Source organism: Phyllobates terribilis, unplaced genomic scaffold (genome assembly GCF_046119375.1).
Source record: "Phyllobates terribilis strain yellow unplaced genomic scaffold, ASM4611937v1 Scaffold_2__4_contigs__length_985480577, whole genome shotgun sequence".
Taxonomy (NCBI): domain Eukaryota; kingdom Metazoa; phylum Chordata; class Amphibia; order Anura; family Dendrobatidae; genus Phyllobates; species Phyllobates terribilis.
The window spans coordinates 449,985,337-450,010,317 of NW_027362762.1; the positions used below are offsets into that span (position 1 = coordinate 449,985,337).

At 47.8% G+C, this 24,981-nt stretch overlaps 1 non-coding gene across 1 annotated transcript; it reads right to left on the reverse strand.

The window, feature by feature from the left end:
* Positions 1-16,370: 16,370 nt before the first annotated feature.
* On the reverse strand, positions 16,371-16,555 carry LOC141255280 (U2 spliceosomal RNA). The gene has a single exon (XR_012316285.1). It is a non-coding gene; the product is annotated as a U2 spliceosomal RNA (small nuclear RNA).
* Between the last annotated feature and the right edge of the window lie 8,426 nt (positions 16,556-24,981).

Sequence of the window (24,981 nt, forward strand, 5' to 3'; positions counted from 1 at the left end):
GCTCAAAGACTGACCAGGCCCCGTTTGCTAGCAAGTACTCCGGGAGGGTCTATCGTTGTTACCAGTAAAGACCCTGAACTACACCGTACCGTCTCTGAGTGGTTCCTGCTACCCCCATCATCCACGTCGGCTGCCCTGAGGCCATACCCCTCCCGTTGGGGGTTATACTATCACGCTGCACAATCCCACCATCGGCCTCAGCGGTCTGCCCTGCAGCAGCAGCTCCCTGGCTGCACTCAACGGGTGGCGTAGTCATCAACTATTTACTACTAATAGACTGCCGTCTAGTTTGACTCCCTGGGCACGGACCGGGTCACCGCCACGAGACTACAACCCTCCACTGATCCGGCTCCGGGTAGGCTCCCGCATGCGCAACGCAGCGCGACACAGGCCCAGGGGCGCGTCACATACACTCAAGATGTAGCAGAGTTGGTCAAGCTTAGCCAAGATTTTTATCTTTAAGATGCAATATGATCAAACATTAGGAGATGATCCCTCTTGAAGAGAATACTTATGAAATTTGTCCTTGCAACACAGCTCTATGTGAGAATTAAATATGGGAATGAAGCATCAGTTATCCCTATCAAAACAAAAATCAAGAAAAGAAGTGCGCCTAGTTACTATATATGGTTACAATAACAATGACTATATTTTGTTTCAATATGTATATGTGGATATATCAAACAGGGCATAACTGCCTTGTACCAATATGGCATTTCTATAGCCTCATGAGTAGAGATGAGCGTTGTTCGACTCGAACTGTTCGCCAATCTCAAATTCGAGCTGTTTTGGGCGGTGTTCGAGCCGTTCGGCGAACACGAACAATTTGAGAAAAATTCGGCTGTTCGAGGTTATGTTCGATAACTGTTCGTGCACCAAAATCATAACTGGATTTTTTCTCAGTAATGATGAAAATTAATGTTAATACGCAGTTTGAGTGTACAGCGGGGCGGGGGGAGGGGCAGGGGATGGATCTCTGCAGGAATAATGAAGATCTCCATTTTTTTTTCTCTTTCCCGCATTTGCAGTGGGGAGGTGCAATCTGTCAGCCTATCAGCAGCGCACACACGGAGCGAACTGCTGTTTTTCACACAAGCAAGGGCATGTGTCATTGGCAGTGTATGTCACATGTCCTTGCCCTATAAGACCAAGCCATTTTCCCCGTCGCCACCATTTTCTCACTGCTGCAGCTGCGTGTTAGACGGCACCGCTGTTGCTGTGTGCGCTATACCTTGTTAATTTCAAGCCAATTTTCGCACAAATCTACAGATAGCTTGGGAGTAGGGAATAGTTGTGATTGCAGTCCTTTTAAGGACTAGGTTACAGCATTTCCTACGACTTTTATCAGGCAGGTCTGTGCTCTTAAATAGATAGGTTGGGAGTAAAGACTAATTGTAATTGGAGTCCTTTTCAGGACTAGGTTACATCAGTTCCTATCAGTTTTTGCCAGGCAGGTCTGTGCCAGTGCTGTGCAAGTTTTTTTCACAGCATTTGGCTGAATCTAGCAAAGCTAATCCTTTTTGGCCTATTGCAGAGTGTGTTAGTCAGTGGAGTAGCCTATCTGTGTTGCAAGATATACCACCTGTGTATAGAATACCAATTTTTTTACTGCACCTAGTGAAGTAAAATCTTTTGGGCATAGCATCATTCTATTAGTCCATCTATACTGACCTCCATCAGGTTGCAAACTGAATCTAATTTTTTTCTGCATCTAGCTCTGAAAAAATATTTGGCCTTCTAGCAGTGTGTGGGACTTTCTCTATTAGTCCATCTATACTGACCTCCATCAGGTTGCAAATTAAAAATTATTTTTATCTGCATCTAGCTCTGAAAAAATATTTGGCCTTCTAGCAGTGTGTGGGACTTTCTCTATTAGTCCATCTATACTGACCTCCATCAGGTTGCAAATTAAAAATAATTTTTTGTCTGCATCTAGCTCTGAAAAAATATTTGGCCTTCTAGCAGTGTGTGGGACTTTCTCTATTAGTCCATCTATACTGACCTCCATCAGGTTGCAAATTCAAAATAATTTTTTGTCTGCATCTAGCTCTGAAAAAATATTTGGCCTTCTAGCAGTGTGTGGGACTTTCTCTATTAGTCCATCTATACTGACCTCCATCAGGCTGCAAATTAAAAATAATTTTTATCTGCATCTACCTCTGAAAAAATATTTGGCCTTCTAGCTGTGTGTGGGACTTGTTCTATTAGTCCATCTATACTGACCTCCATCAGGTTGCAAACTGAATATAATTTTTTTCTGCATCTAGCTCTGAAAAAATATTTGGCCTTCTAGCAGTGTGTGGGACTTTCTCTATTAGTCCATCTATACTGACCTCCATCAGGTTGCAAACTGAATATATTTTTTTTCTGCATCTACCTCTGAAAAAATATTTGGGCTTCTAGCTGTGTGTAGGACTTGTTCTATTAGTCCATCTATACTGACCTCCATCAGGTTGCAAACTGAATACAATTTTTTTCTGCATCTACCTCTGAAAAAATATTTGGGCTTCTAGCTGTGTGTGGGACTTGTTCTATTAGTCCATCTATACTGACCTCCATCAGGTTGCAAATTGAATATAATTTTTTTCTGCATCTAACCCAGACAATAGTTTTGGCCTAATACCACAGTTTGGCCACTCAGCTCTGCTCGGTTCCCATCCATTGTTTTTTTGTGCAAACAACTCCAGAGTTGTGAATTAGTTAACCACCAAAATGAGTGGAAAAAGGCCTGCTGCTGGTGGAAAGGGGAATAGGCGTGTTGGGAAGGGGAAAAAAGGTTGTGTCCGTGGGGTAGGTGTTAAAGCAACAGTAACATCTGCAGAAGAAAGACCATCTTCCAGCCAAACTAAAATGTCTACTTCTTTTAGCGGACAATGTGATAAGATCCCTTTCTTACGGCCACGCCAATCGCTACAAATTCCAGATGAGGCACAAAAACAGCAGGTGCTTCAACGGATATCAAGTGCTCCTTTAAGTGGGCTCTCCTCCACATCAACTTCAACATCACAAATACTCCAGTCCTCAAAGGTGTCACTCCAATCGCACTTGCTTCCTCACAGCTGCCAAATCTCCAGCTGCCCGTCTGAGTATGAGGTAGAACAGATGGTTGAGTCTGCAGAGCTGTTTACTCATACTATAGCCTGGGAATCAGAGGTCGACTCCAGCGCTTCTGTGAATCCAGACGAGGAAATGATCTACACTGATGCCCAGAATCTTTATGAGTCGGATCCAGGACCAGACGCAGAAGGTTCTGACCATAATGTAGACCCTCATTCCGAAACTGTAACTCCTGTTGGTGGAGACAATGAGGAAGACCATGATGAGACTCAAATACCTGATTGGAGCGACAACTTTAGTTTTTTGCAGGGCAGGAACAGGTTGGCTCTGAGGACGACGGGTGTGATAACGCACAGGGTGATGATGATGAGGTTGGAGATCCCACTTACTGTCAACCCACAGTCAGCCAAGAGATGAGGTCAGCAGAGGAGGTGGAGGAAGATGCTAGTGACGACGAGGTCAGGTTGCGCCTTCCTGGACAGAGACGTAGTACTGGAAGCACGTCAACAACTGCATCCTCAAACACAACTCTGCCTCTCACCACAAGTCGTGGTGGCTCTTCAGGTCGCATGGGTGCTAAGTCTTGCATAGCCTGGGCATTTTTTCAGATCGATAAAGATGACCCAACTCGTGTTATCTGTAACATTTGTCAGCAAAAGCTAAGTAGAGGCCAAAAAATACATAGTTTGAGTACTTCATGCATGAACCGGCACATGGACATGAAGCATAAGTTGCAGTGGGAAGCTCAGTGTGCTACAATGCGGCCTAGCCGGCCGGGCCAACCACCGTCTGCCATATCTTGTGCATCCGCGGCCTCTTCATCCTCTGTGACTGGGGGGACAGCAGTCACACCTGTTTTGGGGCGCAGACCTGCCACCTCTTTACCCGCAACAGCCAGCGTGATTGGCAGGTCATCATTTTCTTTGGAGGTGGTAACACCAGCTGGTGTTGAGCGCTGTCCGACATTGATAGCACCACCTTTGGATCAAGGCAACCTAACATGTCCGCCTGCATCTTCCTCACAGACCGGCAGTTTGCCGGGGACACCCTTATCAACCCCGTCTAAGCACAATAGCCAGCCCTCGGTCCCTCAGATGTGGACAAGTAAAAGACCATTTCCTCCTAGCCATGAGAAAGCTAAGAGGTTGAATTTCACCATCTGCAAGCTCTTGGCTACAGAAATGCTGCCTTTCCGCCTGGTGGACACAGAGGATTTTCGAGACCTTATGTCCGTCGCAGTGCCCCAGTACCAGATGCCCAGTCGGCACTACTTCTCAAAGAAAGGTGTGCCTGCGCTCCACCAGCATGTCGCACACAACATCACCGCTTCTTTGAGAAACTCTGTGTGTGACAGGGTGCATTTCACCACAGACACTTGGACGAGTAGGCATGGACAGGGGCGTTACATGTCGCTGACTGGGCACTGGGTAACTATGGTGACAGCAGGACAAGGGGCTGCTGTCCAAGTCTTGCCGTCCCCACGAGTTGTGCGTCAATCCTCTTTATGTCAAAGTTCCTCCACTGCTTCTGCCTCCTCAACCTCCTCTCGGTCTTCCACCTGCACCCAAAGCCTGTCTGGTCATGCCACAAGCTTTCTAACTGCGCAGAAGGGATCCTGCACACCTCCTTACTATGCTGGCAGTAGGGCTCAACGTCATCAGGCGGTTTTTACTTTGAAATGTCTGGGAAATGTGAGTCACACAGCTGAGGAGTTGTGGTCAGCTCTGGAGAACCAATTTCATGAATGCTTGTCTCCACTGGACCTGAAACCAGGGAAGGCCGTGTGCGACAATGCTGCAAACCTGGGTGCGGCCCTTCGCCGGGGCAATGTCACACACGTGCCTTGTATGGCTCACGTGTTGAACCTGGTTGTCCAGCAATTTTTAGCCCACTATCCCAGACTAGATGGCCTTCTGCAGAGGGCACGGTCGCTGTGTGCTCACTTCCGCCGTTCGCATCCCGCAGCTCAGCGACTTACATCTCTACAGAAGTCGTTGGGCCTGCCACTTCACCGGTTAAAATGCGATGTGCCTACCCGGTGGAATTCAACTCTGCACATGTTGCAGCGACTGTGGCAGCACCGACAAGCCCTGGTGCAATACGTTCTGACGTATAGCCTGGGCCAACGAGATCCAGAGGTGGGGCAAATCACGCTGGAGGAGTGGTCTCAGATCAGGGACCTATGCACCCTTCTGCACAGTTTTGAAATGGCGACGAAGATGTTTAGTGCTGACGATGCCATTATCAGCATGACTATTCCGGTGATTTACATGCTGGAGCACATGTTAAACAGAATTCGGAGTCAGGTGGTGGCACAAGAGGAGGTGGAGGAAGTAGAGGAGGAGGAGTTGTATGCGGAAGGGCTAACATCTGCAAGGTCCAGATGGTCGGCAGCACCAAGGCGGCAGGCATGTGAGGGTGGGGGAGATGGTTTTACCAGGGCGCATGGTAGCAGCCAAACTAGTGAGGAAGGTGCAGGAGCCCAGGAAGAGGTGGAGGACGAACTGATGGAAGACTCATCAGATGAGGGAGACCTTGATCACATTTCTGTTGTGCGAGGTTGGGGGGAGAGGACAGAGGAAGGAAGCATGATTGTTACCTCGCCACCAGCACAACAGGGACTTGGTGCTCCTGGATGCGCAACACACATGAGTGCCTTCTTGCTGCACTACCTGCAACATGACCATCGAATTGTGAGAATTAGAAATAATCCTGACTACTGGGTTGCCACACTGTTAGATCCCTGGTACAAAAGTAAATTTGCAGAAATTATTCCTGCCATAGAAAGGGATGCACGCATGCAGGAGTATCAGCAGAGACTGTTGCAGAATCTTACATGTGCTTTTCCACAAAACACCAGTGGTGCACGTAGTGAATCTCACAGTTCCAACTTGCCAACCGTGGGACCGTCAAGTGTTCAGCACTCAAACCATAACAGAACCACAGTATCTGCTGGTAACATCAATTTTGCGGAATCATTTCACCACTTTTTTAGCCCATCCTTTGCAAGGCCACAGGAGACAAGAAGTCTGACACATAGTCAACGCCTAGAGACGATGGTACAGGAGTATCTCCAAGTAAACATTGAAGCCATGACTGTGTCACTGGACCCTTGCTCTTTTTGGGCTTCCAATTTGGATAAATGGCCGGAGCTAGCCACTTACGCCTTGGAGATCTTGTCATGCCCCGCAGCCAGCGTTCTGTCTGAACATGTGTTCAGTGCTGCTGGTGGTGTGCTGACAGATAAGCGCACTCGGCACTCCACTGATAATGTAGACAGACTCACGTTCATAAAGATGAACAAATCATGGATCCGAAACGACTTTTCTACCCCTGTGTCATCCTGGGGAGAGTAAAAGCTTGATGATTGGTTAAAATCACCCTACCAACCGTTTTAAGCTTTCAAATTACTAATCATGTTTATCTGTATCTTGGCTGGAAAATAATTTGGGCTTTGTAGCAGTGTGCAGCACTGATTCTATTAGGCCATCTATAATAAGCTCCACCAGATTTAAAATTACTAATCATGTTTATCTGTATCTTGACTGGAAAATAATTTGGGCTTTGTAGCAGTGTGCAGCACTGATCCTATTAGGCCATCTATACTAAGCTCCACCAGATTTAAAATTAATAATAATTTTTAGCTGCATCTAGCCCGGAAAATAATTTTGGGGCTCCGAGATGCGCAAGACACATAAGTGCCTTCTTGCTGCACTACCTGCAACATGACCCTCATATTGTCAGAATTCGAAGTAATCATGACTACTGGGTTGCCAGACTCTTAGATCCCCCAAACTTTTCGATCAACCTTTTCATTTTAATAAAGACCAAAAAAATGGTTGTTTTTGAAATTATAAGCATTAGTAGGTTATTAGAAACTGAAATCAAACAGTTTTCAACTCAAAACTTTATTCTAGGTGATGTTACATTTTCACATAGGACCCCTTGTTCGAAAGAAGCTTCTGAACTCTCTCGTCCATTGAATTTGTCAGGTTTTGGATGGTTTCTGCTTCAATTGTTTTGCATGAGGACAGAATACCCTCCCAGAGCTGTTGCTTAGATGTGAACTGCCTCCCGCCATCATAGACACTCCTTTTGATGATGCTCCAAAGGTTCTGAATGGGGTAGAGGTCAGGGGAGCATGGGGGTCACACCATAAGTTTGTCCCCTTTTATGCCCATATCAGCCAGAGATGCAGATGTTTTATGTGCAGCATGAGATGGTGCATTATCATGCAAAAAAATGATCTTGCTGTGAAATACACGGTTCTTCTTCTTGAACCATGGCAGGAAGTGCTGTTTGAGAAAATCCACATACATTATGGAGTTCATCTTTAGCGCCTTCAGGGATCCTAAAGGGGCCGACAATCTCTCTCCCCATGATTCCAGCCCAAAACATTACTCCACCACCTCCTTGTTGGCACTGTAGCCGTGTTTGCGTGGGGTGTCCATCAACCAGCCATCCTCCACTCCATCCATCTGGACCATCGAGCGCTGCACGGCACTCATCCGTGAACAAAACAGTTTTGAAATCAGTCTTCATGTAATGTTTGGCCCACTGGAGCCGTTTCTGCTTGTGTGAAGTGGATAGAGGAGGTCGACAGGATGGCGTATGCACAGCTGCAAACCTCTGAAGGACCCTGCATCTTGTTGTTCGGGGGACGTTGGAGGCACCAGCAGCTTCAAAAACTTGTCTGCTGCTATGACAAGGCTTTTTTGCCGCTGCTCTTTTAACCTGACGTAATTGGCTGTAGGAAAGAGTCCTCAATTTGCCCTTATCAGCACGCACACGTGTGTACTGTGAATCAGCTACATACTTCTTGATTGCCAAGACACTTCATCCTGATCATCGCACAATGTTGATTGTAGTCATGCCTTGACCTAAACACTCCACAATTTGTTGCTTCTCAGCAGCCGACACATCCTTTTTCTTTCCCATTTTGGCAGAAAATGTAGGCTGCTTAATAATGTGAGACAGCCTTCTTAAGTAGTCTTGCCTTTCATTGGACACACCTGCCAAACTAATTAGCACAGGTGTCTGCAATTGCTTACAGTGATATAAAGAGCCCTGACACACATCACCATCAATGAGTTTAACTGACAAACAAATTCTTCCCTTATCACTCCTAAACACTTTTTGCATAATAATTTGGAACACAGTGTACATGTGCTTTTCCACAAAACACCAGTGGTTCACGTAGTGAATCTTACAGTTCTAACTTGCCAACCGTGGTCTGTATGGAGTTGTTCAATAAAGGGCCCAAAATTAAGATAACATAGATGGGAGAGGTCTCTATGAATAGGAATTCCTAAGTATTTGATACCCTGTGAGGGCCAGGCAAAGGGAAAGTTGGACTGGATGGAATTCGCTGCATTGATTTTAAAATTTGACCATGTAACAAAGTGATCTATTTCAGCCATAACAGCATGGATGGATATATGTGATTGAGTGATATATACTAGGACATCATCAGCAAATAGAGAGCACTTGTACTCGGTGCCTCCCACCTCAATCCACCTAATATTGGGGTTATGGCGAATTGATGAGAGCAGGTGCTCCGTCACTAGGATGTATAAGAGAGGGGACAGAGGACATCCCTGCCTTGTCCCATTGGTGATTGTGAAAGGTGATGAAAATGTTCTGATGCACCCCCTGGGCCTTGGGACACCCGGAGCCGGACCCTTTTTGGTGGATGCTGGTGGTTGTAGTCTTCGTGGCGGCGACCCGGTTCCGTGGCTCAGGGTGGTCAAACCAGTGGCGGAACTATTTATGTGGTTTTGATGTTTAAATGTCCGACTACGCCACCCGTGGATTGCGGTCAGAGTGAACCGCCGCTGCAGGGCAGACCGCTGAGGCTGGTGTTGTGGGTGCAGCAGAGCGTAGCATAACTCCCCACGGGAGGAGTATAGCCTCAGGGCAGTGTATGCGGAGGATGGGGGTGATGGTGCAGGGCAGCAGCAGTAACGACACGGAGTCAGTGATGCAGTCCAGGGCCTTTACTCACAGTTCTTATTATCCAGACCACGTCTGCAGGTAACGGCTGCCCACATCGTACTGTGCTCACCAGGTGAGGGGCTCAGACAACTCCCAGATAACTTTGGAGCGCTTCACAGGACCCCCTTTGTGTGTCCTTTGTCTGGCCTTTCTTACCAACCCTTCTGTCCGGCTGCCTCGGGCCTCCTCTTGGTAAACTTGGCGCCAGTTTCCCTGACCCTATGTGGTGCCTTCCTAGCGGGTGTAGCGAGGGGCTGCGCCACATAAAATGTCACAGCCTCCGGTTTCTAGCTGAGGGTCGTTTCCTGCCTCCACTAGTTTCGGGGACCGGTCTCCCCCTTTGGCCTGACCCCTCCACGCAGGTGGATTCGGGCGTGCGGTGGCGACTCGCCCGTCCGCACCCCTGGGATCCCTTCATTCCTCGTTCCTGGAGCCTTCTCCGCTCCTCTTCCTTCCTTCTCCCTCTTCCAGGCCTGGGCCTCTGTTACTAGGCCCGCCTCCGGAGCAGAGCTCATGCAGAGCCCCTGCTCCCTGCCACTTCTGCTCAGACTTCTCTGCACTCAACTAAGATGGTGCCCACCTTTTATACTCCCTTCTCAATGCACCCAGGAACTGCTTCCTCCCTGCTCCTGCACTACAGGGTTCCCCTTCCTCAGTGTTCCCTCCCCCCACTCCAGCCACGAACAGGGACTGTCGTGCCCATCTCAGAGGCATATTGGTCGCCCTGCCCCACGGCAATGTGGTGTAATGCATGCAGGTGTCGGGTCCTGATCCACACTCCATCCTTACCTGAGAGTGAGATATCACACCTCTGGGTGAGGTGCAATACCTCTGTAGCAACCGAGCCCTCAGGGTGCTACAGTTCCATTTATCTTCAGCCTAGGTGACGTATTGTGATACAGGGCCGTGATTTTGGCTATAAAAGGGTCCCCTAGACCCCTACCCCAAGCTTTTTAAGAGAATCATATATGGCGTGCCAGGAGACTCTATGGAATGCTTTCTCAGCATCCAACGAGAGTATCTAATTACAAATTTTTAACTGCATCTAGCCCAGGAAATACTTTGTGCCTAGTAGCAGTGTCTGCTAGTCAGCGGATTATCCCGGCTGTTAAGCAAGCTACACCACCTGTAGTTTGGACACTTAATTTTTTCAAAGGAAATGCTTCGGGACCACGGGATACTCAGTGAAGAGCATCAGGAGGCACCCCAAGGCATAGGGGCTGGGACTGGCAGTAGGATGCCTTGCGGTGGACAGCCGAGCTCGATCCTTATAAAAGCTTTTTAACTGCAGCAGCTTTAGTGGACGCTACTGGAGCTGGAATTATGCGGCTGCTGGCATGAGACTTGCCCTCCAATAGATCCTTGTAAATGGATTTAAAGTGTATTCATTCAAATTAGAGAGACAATTTAAATTAAAAAGCTTAGAGCTGCCTCCACCACAGGGGGGCTCGCTCTACCCACCAGCGGACAGGCACCAGTATTGGGAGAGGGGGGCTGGCCGTCAGGGTTCACCGCGGCTCTGGCACAAACCCGGCGACACGGAGGTGGCACGGGCAGGAGCGGACTGAACGTGTCGGCTTCTCACTTTTTGGATTTTAGAAGGGCATGACATGCCTATATCTGTGTCTCCCCCTCCTTTTACTCCTCCACCTCTTTTCTTTTCGCATGACTATATGTACTTGTCACTTTTCCATGTGTTAGTTGTGTCTTCTGAGCAGTTTGTCAGCTTTTGGACACCTTTGAAGGTGTTTTCTATGTGTTTCTATGTGTTTTTGTTTGCCTGCCATTGGTTTTAACGGTGTTCGAAGGTGTTCGACGAACAGTTCGACGAACAGTTCGGCGAACACACGGGTGTTCGACGAACCGAACCGAACTCGAACACTACGGGGGTGGCTCAACACTACTCATGAGGTTCGCGAGTGCCCTGCGTCATCGTGACCTCCCTCCCTCTGCCCGGCGTCCAATCGGAGCTCCTGCTGCACGCGCATGCGCAGTCTGACTTCCGGGACGCCGGCCTCTGGGAGCGATGCACGATGGGTGGAATACATGTTTTCACGATCATGAGGTAAGTACAGGTGGCTTCTATTCCTAATACTATATATACCTGGACCTGACACTGCTGCAGTACCCCCCGATGAAGCAGGACACGAAACGCGAGTAGGGATACGAGGCAGTGTGATTCTGAATCAAATGGCACAAGGTCGGTAAAGTATCATGCTATGTGCAAGTTACCAATGTCTTTTCTCATTAATATGGGGGTAATAGAGTAATTTAGAAGGACTTTGGATATGTTATTATGCACTCCTGAGACATTAAAAAAAAAAAATATATATATATATATATATATATATAAATATACTGTATAGCGATTGGGTATAAATAATACGATAACTATATTGTGATTAACTTAACATCTGAATCCTAATGTGCTGATCAATTGATTAAAAATTTGTCACAATAATGTAATATATTGAAATGTGTTCTATGCTGACTAATTAATTATGTATGGAATTTATTTAATTTTATGAAGTGATATTTAAATGCATTATCTTGCCTTCAGGAGGGCAGTTATTAATTATAGACCCTTTGAGCTATTCTAATACTATCGGAATCATACTGACAAATTTTAAATTGGGTTTTTTAGGGGCTTTTTATATGGGTTTCTGCTGTGTGATTAATTATCTTTAATAAACTTTTCAACATGTTTAATACTATATGGATTTATATAGTCTCATTCTTTCAATGATGGTATTAGTGGTTAACCCCTTTACCCCCCAGGGTGGTTTGCACGTTAATGACCAGGCCAATTTTTAAAATTCTGACCACTGTCACTTTATGAGGTAATTACTTGGAACGCTTCAACAGATCCCCCCTGATTCTGAGATTTTTTCGTGACATATTGTACTTCATGATTGTGGTAAATTTTTTTCGATATTACTTGCGTTTATTTGTGAAAAAAAACGAAATTTGGCAAAAATTTAGAAAATTTTGCAATTTTCAAAATTTGAATTTTTATGCCCTTAAATCAGAGAGATATGTCACGCAAAATAGTTAATAAATAATATTTGCCACATGTCTACTTTACATCACCACAATTTTGGAACCAAAATTTATTTTTATTAGGGAGCTATAAGGGTTAAAAGTTGACCAGCGATTTCTCATTTTTCCAACACACCACATTTGAAGTCACTTTGAGGGGGCCTTTATGACTGAAAATACCCCAAAGTTACATCATTCTAAAAACTTCACCCCTCAAGGTGCTCAAAACCACATTCAGGAACTTTATTAACCCTTCAGGTGCTTCACAGGAATTTTTGGAATGTGGAAGAAAAAAATTACCATTTAACTTTTTTCACAAAAATGTTATTTAGACCCAATTTTTTTTTATTTTCGCAGGGGTAACAGGAAAAAAGGAACCCCAAAATTTGTTGTGCAATTTCCCCTGAGCATGCAGAAACCCCATACGTGGGGAAAAACCACTGTTTGGGCACACGGCAGGGTTTGGAAGGGAAGGAGCGCCATTTGACTTCTTGATTGTAAAATTTGCTTGAATAATTAGCGGACGCCATGTTGCGTTTGGAGAGCCCCTGATGTGCCTAAACAGTGGAAACCCCCCACAAGTGACACCATTTTGGAAACTAGACCCCTCAGGGAACTTATCTAGATGTGTGGTGAGCACCTTGAACCCCAAGGTGCTTCACAGAAGTTTAGAACATTGAGCCGTAAAAATAAAATTTTCCCATTTTTCCCACAAAAATGTTTTTCAGCCCCCAATTTTGAATTTTCATAAGGGTAACAGGAGAAATTGCACCATGCAGTGTGTTGTGCAATTTCTCCTGAGTAAGCAGATACCCCATATGTGGGGGAAAACCACTGTTTGGGCGCACGGCAGGGTTCAGAAGGGAAGGAGAGCCATTTGACTTTTTGAATCAAAAATTTGCTTGAATAATTAACGGATGTGCCCCTGATGTGCCTAAACAGTGGAAAACCCCCACAAGTGACACCATTTTGGAAACTAGACCCCTCCAGGAACTTATCTAGATGTGTGGTGAGCACCCTGAACCCCCAAGTGCTTTATAGAAGTTTATAACATGGAGCCGTGAAAATAAAATAAAAAAACTTTTTCCACAAAAATGATGTTTCAGCCCCAATTTTTTTATTTTCACAAGGGTAAGAGGAGAAAATGGACCCCAAAAACTGTTGTGCAGTTTCTCCTGAGTACGCCAATACCCCATATGTGGGGAAAATGCAGTGTTTGGGCGCACGGCAGCGTTCAGAAGGGAAGGAGCACTGTGTGACTTTTTGAACGCAAAATTGGCTGAAATTGAGAGCGGACGCCATGTTGCGTTTGGAGAGCCCCTGATGTGCCTAAATAGTGGAAACCGCCCACAAGTGACCCCATTTTGGAAACTACATCCCTCAAGGATTTTATTAAGGGGTATAGTGAACATTTTGAACCCAGAGGTACGACACAGAATTTGATAACATTAGGTCATCATATTGAATAAGATGTCATTAGTCTTGATAGTGCTCGCTACTTGAGTTTGCATCGGGTACTCGAGTATGCACCATGTATCGCGCATGCTCGAGTGACATGCTCGAGTCCCCGCTCGCATGTTTCACGGTTATTAGACACCCAAAAAAAAACATGCGGGGATCGCTTGTGTATGGCAGGCAATCACTACAAGTTTTTTTTGGCTACGAAGCATATGGAGCGGATACTCGAGCATGTTACTCGAACACCCGCGATACTCAATGCATACCCGAACACCAGATGCAAACTCAAATAGGGAGCACTTGTGCTCAACACTAGTCACCATACTGTCATCATTTTTTTTTTACTTTTGAAAAAAATCCCAACCCTAACCCCAACCCTAATACAACCCCAACCCTAACCCTAGCCCAACCCTAACCCTAACCCCAATCCTAGCCCCAATGCTAACCCCAACCCTAATACAACCCCAACCCTAACCCTAACCCCAACCGTAGCCCAACCCTAACCCCAACTCTAGCTCAACCCTAACCCTAGCCCAGCCTCAACCCCAACCCTAACCCTAGAGTTTATTTTTTACTCAGTTCCTCGTGCGGTATAATTGATTAGACGACTTTATACTTCGAGTCGGTGCGATTACAGCGATACCAAAATCATGTTGGGTTTTTATGATTGACAGCTGTCACACACTAAAAGACACATTGTTTTGTAAAATCTAGTTTTTGCATCGCCATATTTTGAGAGCTATAATTTTTCCATATTTTGGCCGACAGTGTCATGTGATGGCTTGTTTTTTGCAGGACAAGTTGACGTTTTTATTGGTACCATTTTCAGACACTTGACATGTTTTGATCGCTTTCTATTCCGATTTTTGGGAGGCAGAATAAACAAAAAACAGCAATTACGGAATTGTTTTTATGTTTTTTTTTTATGCTGTTCCGCGTGTGGTAAAATTGATAAGGTAGCTTTATTCTTCGGGTCAGTACGTTTACAGCGGCGGTACCACATTTATATAGTTTTTCTATGTTTTGGCGCTTTTACACAATAAAAGCTATTTTATAGAAAAAATTATTTTTTTGCATCGCTTTATTCTGAGAGCTATAACTTTTTTATTTTTCGGCTGATGGGGCTGTATTGGGGCTTGTTTTTTGCGAGACAAGATGACGTTTTCAGCGGTACCATTTTTATTTATATTCGTCGTTTTGATTGCGTGTTATTCCATTTTTTGTTTGCGGTATGATGATAAAGCATTTTTTTTGCTTTGTTTTTTTTTTTACCGTGTTCACTAAAGGGGTTAACTAGTGGGAAAGTTTTATAGGCCAGGTCGTTCTGGACTCGGCCATACCAAATATGTGTACTTTTATTGTTTTTGTTGTTTTTTTTTCATAATAATATTTATTGATGGGTACATTGTTGTAGCGTCGGCGTCTCTGCCTCCTACCGGGCAGAGACGCCGTTCCCCTCACCGCCTGGTCCAGTGTCCTCCAGCTCCCCTGCTGCTGTTGCATTCACCACGAGCAGCTTCCCGGGCACTGTGCTTAGGGCGCGCACTCCCTCCCTCTTAAAGGGGCCACGGGCCGTCCTAAAGAGTCCCCGGCCAATGGCCTGAGGACCACTGGAGGTGCCTGTGCAAGGTTGTTGTGTGCTAACACTCTCCTCAGCCCTCAGGTTCCAGTACCTGCCAGCCTGCCAGCCTGTCTGTTAGTTGTGCCCGCCAGCCTGTCTATCAGCCGTGCCCACCAGCCCGTTTGTCAGCCGAGCCCGCCAGCCGGTCTGTCAGCCGTGCTCGCCAGCCCGTCTGTCAGCCGTGCCCTCCAGCCCGTCTGTCTGCCCGTCTGTCAGCCGTGCCCACCAGCCCGTCTACCGGGATCATCCATCAGGCCACCTGCCGTGTCCGCCTACCCAGATCACCTGTCAGGCCACCTGCCATGACCGCCTGCCTGTCTACCCGGATCACCTATCAGGCCACCTGCCGTGTCCACCTGCTTGCCTACCTGGATTACCTGTCTGGCTACCTGCCGAGCGCGCCTGCCTGCCTACTCGGATCACCCGTCAAGCTACCTGCCATGCTCATTCGCTGTACCGGTCAGCTTCAGCCATCTGACCCATGGGAGTCGCCTGCTCTCACACAAGGTCGGTCCCAGAGTGGCACCTGGTCCACATGCCCGGTCCCTCCCTGGTTCACGGAGTCGATTAAGCCGCAGTATGGCCAGGGTCGGTCTAAGCTGGCACTTAGTTACGCCCCTCTGGTCCCTACTTGCATCTCAGCGCAGAGGTTCCACCTCCTGGACCCGTAACAATTATATTTTTATTTTTGGTGGATTATTTTTATTTATTTATTTTTTCATATTTTTACAATTTTTTTTTTATTTAATTTTTTTTTAACACTTTTTGGACTTTTATTCTGTGTCCCACTATGGGACTTTCACTTTTTTTATTCTGATCGCCTGTATAGCACAGGGATGGAGCACCACCCCTGTGCTATACAGGCTTTCAGCGCTGCAGATGCAGAAGATACTTTGGTCATGCACTGCGCATGACCAAAATATCTTCCTGCTGTCTGGTGACCCGGATGTTGTCATGACGACATCGGGTCGTCATGGCAACACCCGGGAAGCCGCGGCAGGCAGCGCTGGAGGCCAGTAGAGGAGGTGAGTATTGCGATCACCTCCCCTTGCTAATGTGCCGGGAGCGGTGTGGGAAAGCTCCCAGCACTATGTGACTGTGACTATCAGCTGACACCCGGTGGCGATGTGTGCAGGCGCGATCGCCATATAACCTAATAGTGCATCATTGGTCCAATCGGCCCAGGTCACCATGATGTACTATTAGGTCACACGTCGGTTAAGAGATGAGTTTGTTGTTTGGCTTGCGCAACTTTTAACCTGAAAAAACAAGCTTTGGAAAAAAAATAAATAAATCTATATGGTTCCCAGATAGGGGACATATCAGATATGAAACTGATAATGCCAGATAATACACTTGATCTTTGGCAAAAGGCCGAAAAGCAAAAATCTGAACTGGTTTCGGCCTAGTAACGTACCCTTGCCTGTGCCATCCACCCGTTGTGGACATAAGGACAAATACTCCCCTTAGAAAGACATGTTGTCAACCACTAGACATCTGAAAAATCAATAATCTGCAGTTCGTTGTAGCTGCAAGCCACGCATTAACTGTTCCCATGTGCCTCAAGACCAGGGGAGGGAGGGAGGAGGACAAATTACTGAATGAAAGAGCAGCTGTCTTTCCTATAGCATGGCTGTTCCTCACTTATCTGCAGGTTCTTTTGAAGACTAAAATTGCTCCTGCAAGGCAGCTAGATAAAGGCTAGGGGCTCATTGTGACACGTGCAGTGTTCCATTCCTTCTTCATTTGGGGGTTGTAGACACCTGTGATGCTAATTAGTGGACACAACTTGATTTAACATGTCCCTTTTGTCACATTATTTTCAGGGGTACCATCATTTCTGTCCAGGCTTATTTCATGAGTTTAATTTTTTTTTAAATTCTGTGGAAGCAGGGTTGAAAAGCAATGTCTGACTTTCATTTCTTCATTTTCATAGATTTTTAATTTATTATTACTGTTGTCAGATTCAAGTTCGTTCTGTGACCATTGTGGGTTTTTCTTTGATTAAACCAGGGGTACCAACAATTTTGACCACATGTGTATATGTGTGAAGATATATATGTGTATGTATGTGCTCTGTATACTTGTGTTTGTGCTCTGTGTATACATACATATATTTATATCTGTGAGTGTGTGCTTGGTGTATACATGCATGCAGGGGCGGACACAGACTGTAGTGGGCCCCTGTGCAAGAAATTTTGGGGGGCCCCCCCTGCCCTTCATAAGGCAACAAAGTTATGTAAACATAACCCCCCATGTGCATCTCTCACCCCCCCATGTGCAGCTCTCATCCCACCCATGTGCAGCTCTCACCCCCCGTGCATCTCTCATCCCCCCCATGTGCATCTCTCATCCCCCCCATGTGCATCTCTCATCCCCCCCATGTGCATCTCTCATCCCCCTCCGTGCATCTCTCATCCCCCCCATGTGCATCTCTCATCCCCCTCCGTGCATCTCTCATCCCCCCCATGTGCATCTCTCATCCCCCCCATGTGCATCTCTCATCCCCCCCATGTGCATCTCTCATCCCCCCCCATGTGCATCTCTCATCCCCCCCCATGTGCATCTCTCATCCCCCCCCCATGTGCATCTCTCACCCCCCCCCATGTGCATCTCTCATCCCCCCCCATGTGCATCTCTGATTCCCCCCACTCCTAGTTAATTAATTGTATTTAAAAAAAATAAAACTTGTTATACTTACCCCCATGCAATCCCTGCAGAATCCTGGCGCTCGTCCACGTCGCTGCCACCAGGTTCTCCTGACGTTCGGCCATGTGACGGCGCCACATACATAGCCATCAGCTTTTGTTTTGGCCAAAAGATTTTTAAAGCCGCCACCACGATAAGGTAGACTCTTCTGGGCGGGCCCTACTCTAACCTATTAAAATTTTCTTAAAATATCCAATACTCTTTTTAGATATATTTTTATTTAGTTTTCTTTAAGGGAATGTGTCATATACATTTTTTTTTTAAATGACCAATAATACCACATACAGGGAATACCGCCACACCATGACCAGACCACATATTACCACAACATAGTGACCGAATAATACCACACAGAAGGGAGAAAAACTGCCACACCATGACCAGACCACATATTACCACTACATTACTAACATTACCACCACATTACTAATATTACCATAAGTGTCATTATACACGGGAGCTCTATACATGGTATGTATAACGTAAGTGTCCAGGTAATCTAGTGATCACCAGTGAAATTATACACAGGAGCTCTGTATATAGTGTCAGTGTACAGGTAATACAGTGACATTATACACAGGAGCTCTGTATATAGTGTACAGGTAATACAGTGATCATCAGTGACATTATACACAGGAGCTCTGTATATAGTGTCAGTGTACAGGTAATACAGGGATCACCAGTGACATTATACACAGGAGCTCTGTATATAGTGTCAGTGTACAGGTAATACAGTGATCACCAGTGAAATTATACACAGGAGCTCTGTATATAGTGTCAGTGTACAGGTAATACAGTGATCACCAGTGACATTATACACAGGAGCTCTGTATATAGTGTCAGTGTACAGGTAATACAGTGATCACCAGTGACATTATACACAGTGTACATGTAATAGACTGACTCACCGGTGACGTCTCTAGGTGAAGTCCTTCATCTTCGCTTTTCTCCTTCATCCAGCACAGACCGCCATCACTCGTCTCTGCATAAAATAACACAGTTATCTAGAGCACATTCCCCAACTTCTACATTACGCAGCTGAATACAGACGTGCATCCACCATCAATATATGGTTAGTTATTAGGCAACCTACCATTCCAAATATAAATTGTAATCCACCACTGTGCCCCCATTAACTGTAAATAGGCACTTAATATATAATTTAATTAGAACCTCTACTCTTTCCGCCAATTTGTTACCAGTCACACTCCTGCATCCGCAACGCCCCCTACTCTATACTTCCTGCTCCCCGCATTCAATATTTACATGCACCCCCTGCCCCAATTCATTATATCATGTCCGTGCTCTCCCCACCCCATCATCATTTATCATTTACTCTCCCCCACCCCACATTCGTTATGTGCCCCTCTCTCATCCCCCTCCCCCACATGTGCCCCTCTCTCATCCCCCTCCCCCACATGTGCCCCTCTCTCATCCCCCTCCCCCACATGTGCCCCTCTCTCATCCCCCTCCCCCACATGTGCCCCTCTCTCATCCCCCTCCCCCACATGTGCCCCTCTCTCATCCCCCTCCCCCACATGTGCCCCTCTCTCATCCCCCTCCCCCACATGTGCCCCTCTCTCATCCCCCTCCCCCACATGTGCCCCTCTCTCATCCCCCTCCACCACATGTGCATCTCCCATCTCATCCCCCTCCACCACATGTGCATCTCCCATCTCCCCCCCCCACACACATGTGCATCTCCCATCTCCCCCCCACCACACACATGTGCATCTCCCATCTCCCCCCCCCCACACACACACATGTGCATCTCCCATCTCCCCCCCCCACACACACACATGTGCATCTCCCATCTCCCCCCCACACACACACACACATGTGCATCTCCCATCTCCCCCCCCCCACACACACACACACATGTGCATCTCCCATCTCCCCCCCCACACACACATACACACACACATGTGCTTCTCCCATCTCTCCACTCCTAGTTAATTGTATTTTAAAAAAAATAAAACTTGTTATACTTACCCCCATGCGATCCCTGCAGAATCCTGGCGCTCGTCCAAATCGCTGACAGCAGGTTCTCCTGACTTCCGGCCATGTGACGGCACCGTCACATGACCGGAAGTCAGGGGAATCATCAAGGCGCTGCTGCAACAGCGCAGCTCAGCGCTGAAATGTCCCGGACCCGGCGCATAGCATGGGGCCCCGGAGAGAGACGCACAAGAGGGGGGCCCCCGAGGGGGCCCCTACCGGCCGGGCCCCATACTGGAGTCAGGGCAGTCATGCCCTGATGGCGGCCCTGCTGGAGGCTGGAGGGGCCCCCTCTCCCTCGGGGCCCCCGTTCAATGAACCGGCTGCACGGGCGGTAGTTCCGCCCCTGCATGCATGTGTGCTATTTGTGTGTTTACATGCAAGTGTGCTATGTATGTGTGTATACATGCGTGTGTGCTATGTGTGTGTACAGAGCCGCCATCAGGACATTACTGCCCTTACTTCTGTATGGGGCCGAGTGAGCAGAAGTACAGAGGGGGGGAGCTCGGACTGTCCGTGCCCCTCCTCTTGTGCTTCTGCTCACCGGGCCCCAGGGTGCAACAAAGTGCTGCATGCTGGGGCTGGGGAATGGGGGGCAGTAAATGATGATAAATTGAGGGTGGGAGGCAACGAACGATGATGAATTGGGAGTGGGGCAGCAAATAATGATAAATTGAGGGTGGGGAAGAATAAATGATGTATTGAATGTTGGGGAGAGCAGTTGATAATAAATAGAGGGTGGAGGTGGGAGAGAGCGAGAACAAGGTACAGATTGCGGGGACGATGAGGATGCAGGAGTGTGACTAGTATTAAATTGGGGGAAAGAGTACCGGTGCTAATTAAAGGGAGCCTTTCAGGTCCCCCATGCCCACTAAACCAGCAGCATTCAGCCAAGTGTGATAAAACCCCCTCCCTAACTATCCCAGTGTAACATAATTTGGTTCACTTTTCCTATGCTAATGAGGGCTTTAACTAGTTGATGAGGCGTTAGTTCCCCAGACTAGTCAGCCCTCTTTCCATGTTATCACGCCCCTGTGGGCATCATAACATAATTTAAAGGAGCTGTGTCATTGTTAGTGATGAGCGAGCACTAAAATGCTCAGGTACTCGTTGCTCGGGTCGAGCAAATCATAATGCTTGGGTGCTCGACCCAAACAACAAGCCGAATGTAAGTCAATGGGAAACTCGAGTGTTTTTCGGACGGCCCACCCCCCTCCTGGAGGTCTGGAGAAGGCCTACTAAAAATGGGCCAAATCAATGGGAACAGTGCTAAAATTATACTGGAACAGCATGGGAAAGACCCCTGGAAGCATCTCTGACTCCCAGGTCACTGCTATGAACAATGTTGTCAGAGTATTACGCCACTTTTACGGACTCACAATAAAACATACAAAAACGAAACCAAAATGGATTTTCCTGGAAAAAGTGTTAAGGAACATTCTTTCCAGGGTAATGATGACTTGCATACAAGGCAAAATAAATAACCAAAAACAAAAATGCTCCTCCACACCTTGGGCTATGTTCACACATAGCGCTTTTGATACGTTTTTGTGCTTTTGCTTTGCTTTCAGCGGTGAAAAATACATTCACTAGTAAATGTAATTTTAACATTTTACTACCTTATCTGGCCATGTGGTGTGTGAGACATGATCAGACACATCCTGTTTCATTTATGAAGGAGGGACTGTGAAAGTCACAAAGCCGATTTTTACAAGGCCATCAGGCGGCCCTTAGTAATGTTAGAGTGCCAGCAGTCGTCCCTCACTATTGTTAGAGGGCCATCAGCTGGCTATGCTTTGTTGTTCCCTTTATTAAGGAGTTGGTCTCCTATACTGCTGCCAAAAAATTAGACGCACTCCAATACCCCTTTGAAGAGACATAGAGGAAGTCCTCATTAAAAAAATTGTTACCATTGATAAGGTTAATGTTAGAGGTAGGCCTCTAAAAAATTTCCTATGGGCATCATAAACACCCTTAAAAAAATTATGTGGGTGTGGCATCATGGTCACCCTGGTGATATGGTGGTGGAGGATGAGGAGAAGGAGGAGGACAACAGAAAATGGACAAAAACAGGAAGCGTATACCCATGTCTGGGTGTGAAGAGGTGCATGGGAATATACCCCCTTAAAAAAGCCACTGGATTTGACTTTATGTTCTGCTGCTATCATTGGGTGGTGTTGAGAAGTATTGCCCAATCCAGCCCTTGTTTATTTTGATAAGAGTCAGCCTGTCAGCATTTTCAGTTGACTGGCGGATGCGCCTATCAGTTATACTGCTCCCAGTGGCACTAAAAACCCGCTCTGACAAAACGCTAGCGGCAGGGCAGGCCAGGACCTCCAAGGCGTAGACAGCCAGTTCATGCCACGTGTCCAGCTTGGATACCCAATAATTATAAGGCACAGATGAATCAGGGAGGACGTTGGTACGGTCGGCAAGGTACTCCTTCAGCATCTTCTGCAACTTTTCCCTCCTTGTCAGAGTACCTGGCGCATCAGGGCCTGGGTGCTGGGAGGGTCTGAGAAAACTGTCCCATATCTTTGACAGTGTTCCCCTGCCTTTGCTGCATCGTATTTGTGTCTCTCTTGCCTATACTCCTTGGTTGTCAAAAAAACTGTGACCTCTGCCGCCAGAGTTTCCAGATGGGAATTTTTTTAATAATTCCTCAACAAGGGCCTTCTGGTACTGCAACATTTTATTAGACCTCTCCACCACGAGAAGGAGAGATAGAAAGTGTAACATACCTGGCGGCGTCCTTGCATAGTGGTCCATCTCCCACTGTGCAAGAGCGCGCACTTGATCTCCTGTCCAGAATGTCTCTCTGGCTTCCCTCCATGCTGTCTGTTTGTGTCTGTTTCTGCTGCTTAAGGGCGGCGCCCGATCACTTCCTGCTTTTTGTACCTGCTGTGGGTCACACCCCTTGTGCGTCCTCAGCCTATTGCTGTCTGTCACCTGGTATATAGCTCAGCTGCTCCAATCAATCCCTGCCTGAGCATAGTGTTTCTTTCAGTGTGTGCTTGCACTCTGAAGGTGCCAGGTCCCGTTCTGTGTTCTCTTGTCTGCCTATCCTGGAGGCTGTATTTCCAGGCCTGTCTGAACACGCTCCTAGCCTGTTCCTCCTGCCTTCTAGGGGCCAATTACCTAGACCCGTTCCTGTATCTTGTCTGTCCTGTCTGAACACGCTCCTAGCCTGTTCCTCCCGCCTTCTAGGGGCCGATTACCTAGACCTGCTCCTGTATCTTGTCTGTCCTGTCTGAACACGCTCCTTGCCTGTTCGTCCTGCCTCTCTGGGGGCCGTATTCCCAGACCCGCTCCTGTATTCCGCTGCAGTGTCGGTCTCCTCCGTACACTCAGTTCCAGTCTGAACTCTCTCCTATCCTTTACCTGTTTTGCCTCTATGTCCGTTCCCTTCCTTTTTCTGCAGTCTGAACTCGTACCTAACTCCTGCTTGTTGTCTCTGTACTCCCGTTTGTGAGTTTGTGGTCCACTCGCTACTTCACTGCAAGTACCCTGTGGGTATCTGGCTCTGCCTTTCCCTTCCTGTCTGTTCCGTGTGAACAGAGCCCTGTCCCCCCTGCTCAGCCTTGCCTGCTCTGACTCCTTTGCTCACCGCTCCAGCGGTTCTAGCCTGCTCTTACTCCTTTGCTCACCACTCCGGCGGTTCTAGCCTGCTCTGACTCCTTTGCTCACCGCTCCGGCGGTTCTAGCCTGCTCTGACTCCTTTGCTCACCGCTCCGGCGGTTCTAGCCTGCTCTGACTCCTTTGCTCACCGCTCCGGCGGTTCTAGCCTGCTCTGACTCCTTTGCTCACCGCTCCGGCGGTTCTAGCCTGCTCTGACTCCTTTGCTCACCGCTCCGGCGGTTCTAGCCTGCTCTGACTCCTTTGCTCACCGCTCCGGCGGTTCTAGCCTGCTCTGACTACTTTGCTCACCGCTCCGGCGGTTCTAGCCTGCTCTGACTCCTTTGCTCACCGCTCCGGCGGTTCTAGCCTGCTCTGACTCCTTTGCTCACCGCTCCGGCGGTTCTAGCCTGCTCTGACTCCTTGCTTACCGCTCCGGCGGTTCTAGCCTGCTCTGACTCCTTTGCTCGCTGCTCCTGGCGGCCTTGTCCGCTCTTGCTCACCGCTCCGGCAGTCTCGCTCAGCTCTGACCCTTTGCTCACCGCTCCTGGCGGCCTTGTCCTGCTCTACTCTTCCTCACCGCTCCAGGCGGTCTTGTCCTGCTCTACTCTTGCTCACCGCTCCAGGCGGTCTTGTCCTGCCCTGTTCTCGCTCACCTCTCTGGGCGGCCTCACTCTGCTGTGTTTGTCCGCCACATCTGTGGTTCTGTTCCAGAGTCCCAGTGTGTACTGGGTCCTATCCCGCCAGTGTCCCTACCTGCTAGTGCCTCCCTGTCTGCACTCTAGCTGTGCTTGCCTGTACCCCTCTGCCTGTATTGTTCCTGCGTCCCAGTGTGTACTGGGTCCTATCCCGCCAGTGTTCCTACCTGCTAGTGCCTCCCTGTCTGCACTCTAGCTGTGCTTGCCTGTACCCCCCTGCCTGCATACCCGCCTGCCTGCATACCAGTCGTGCCTGCCTATACCCACCAGTCTGTGTGCCAGCCTAACCAGTCTGTTCCTGTGTTCCCCTGTGTGGGTCAAGAGCCGTGTCCGGGGTCTGTCCTGGAGTAGCACCTGGTCCCTCTGCTCGGTTCCTCCTTGGTGCACTGGCGTCGTATGCCGTAGTGCGACACTGGTCGGATCGGGTGAATACCTAGTTACGCCCCTCCAGGCAATCACTCTCCGGCACGGTCCAGTGGAATCACTCGCACACGCCGCTCAGCCCGGGCGTATGCATTACAGAAAGTTCTCCTTGTAGCGTGAGTCTATAAGTGTGACCAACCAGTAATTACTGTCGGCCACAATGTGCACAATGCGAGGGTCACGGGAAGGGCAGCTGAACATAAAGTCAGCCATGTGTACCAGACTGCCACCAGCCAAGTCTTCCCTGTCCTGACTAAGAGGACGACTGTCCATACTCTCCTCCTCCTGGTCCTCGTCCTTGTTCTCCCTCTCCTCAGGCCATCCGCGCTGAACAGATAGTATGACTGTTGTGTGGGTAGTACCATCTGT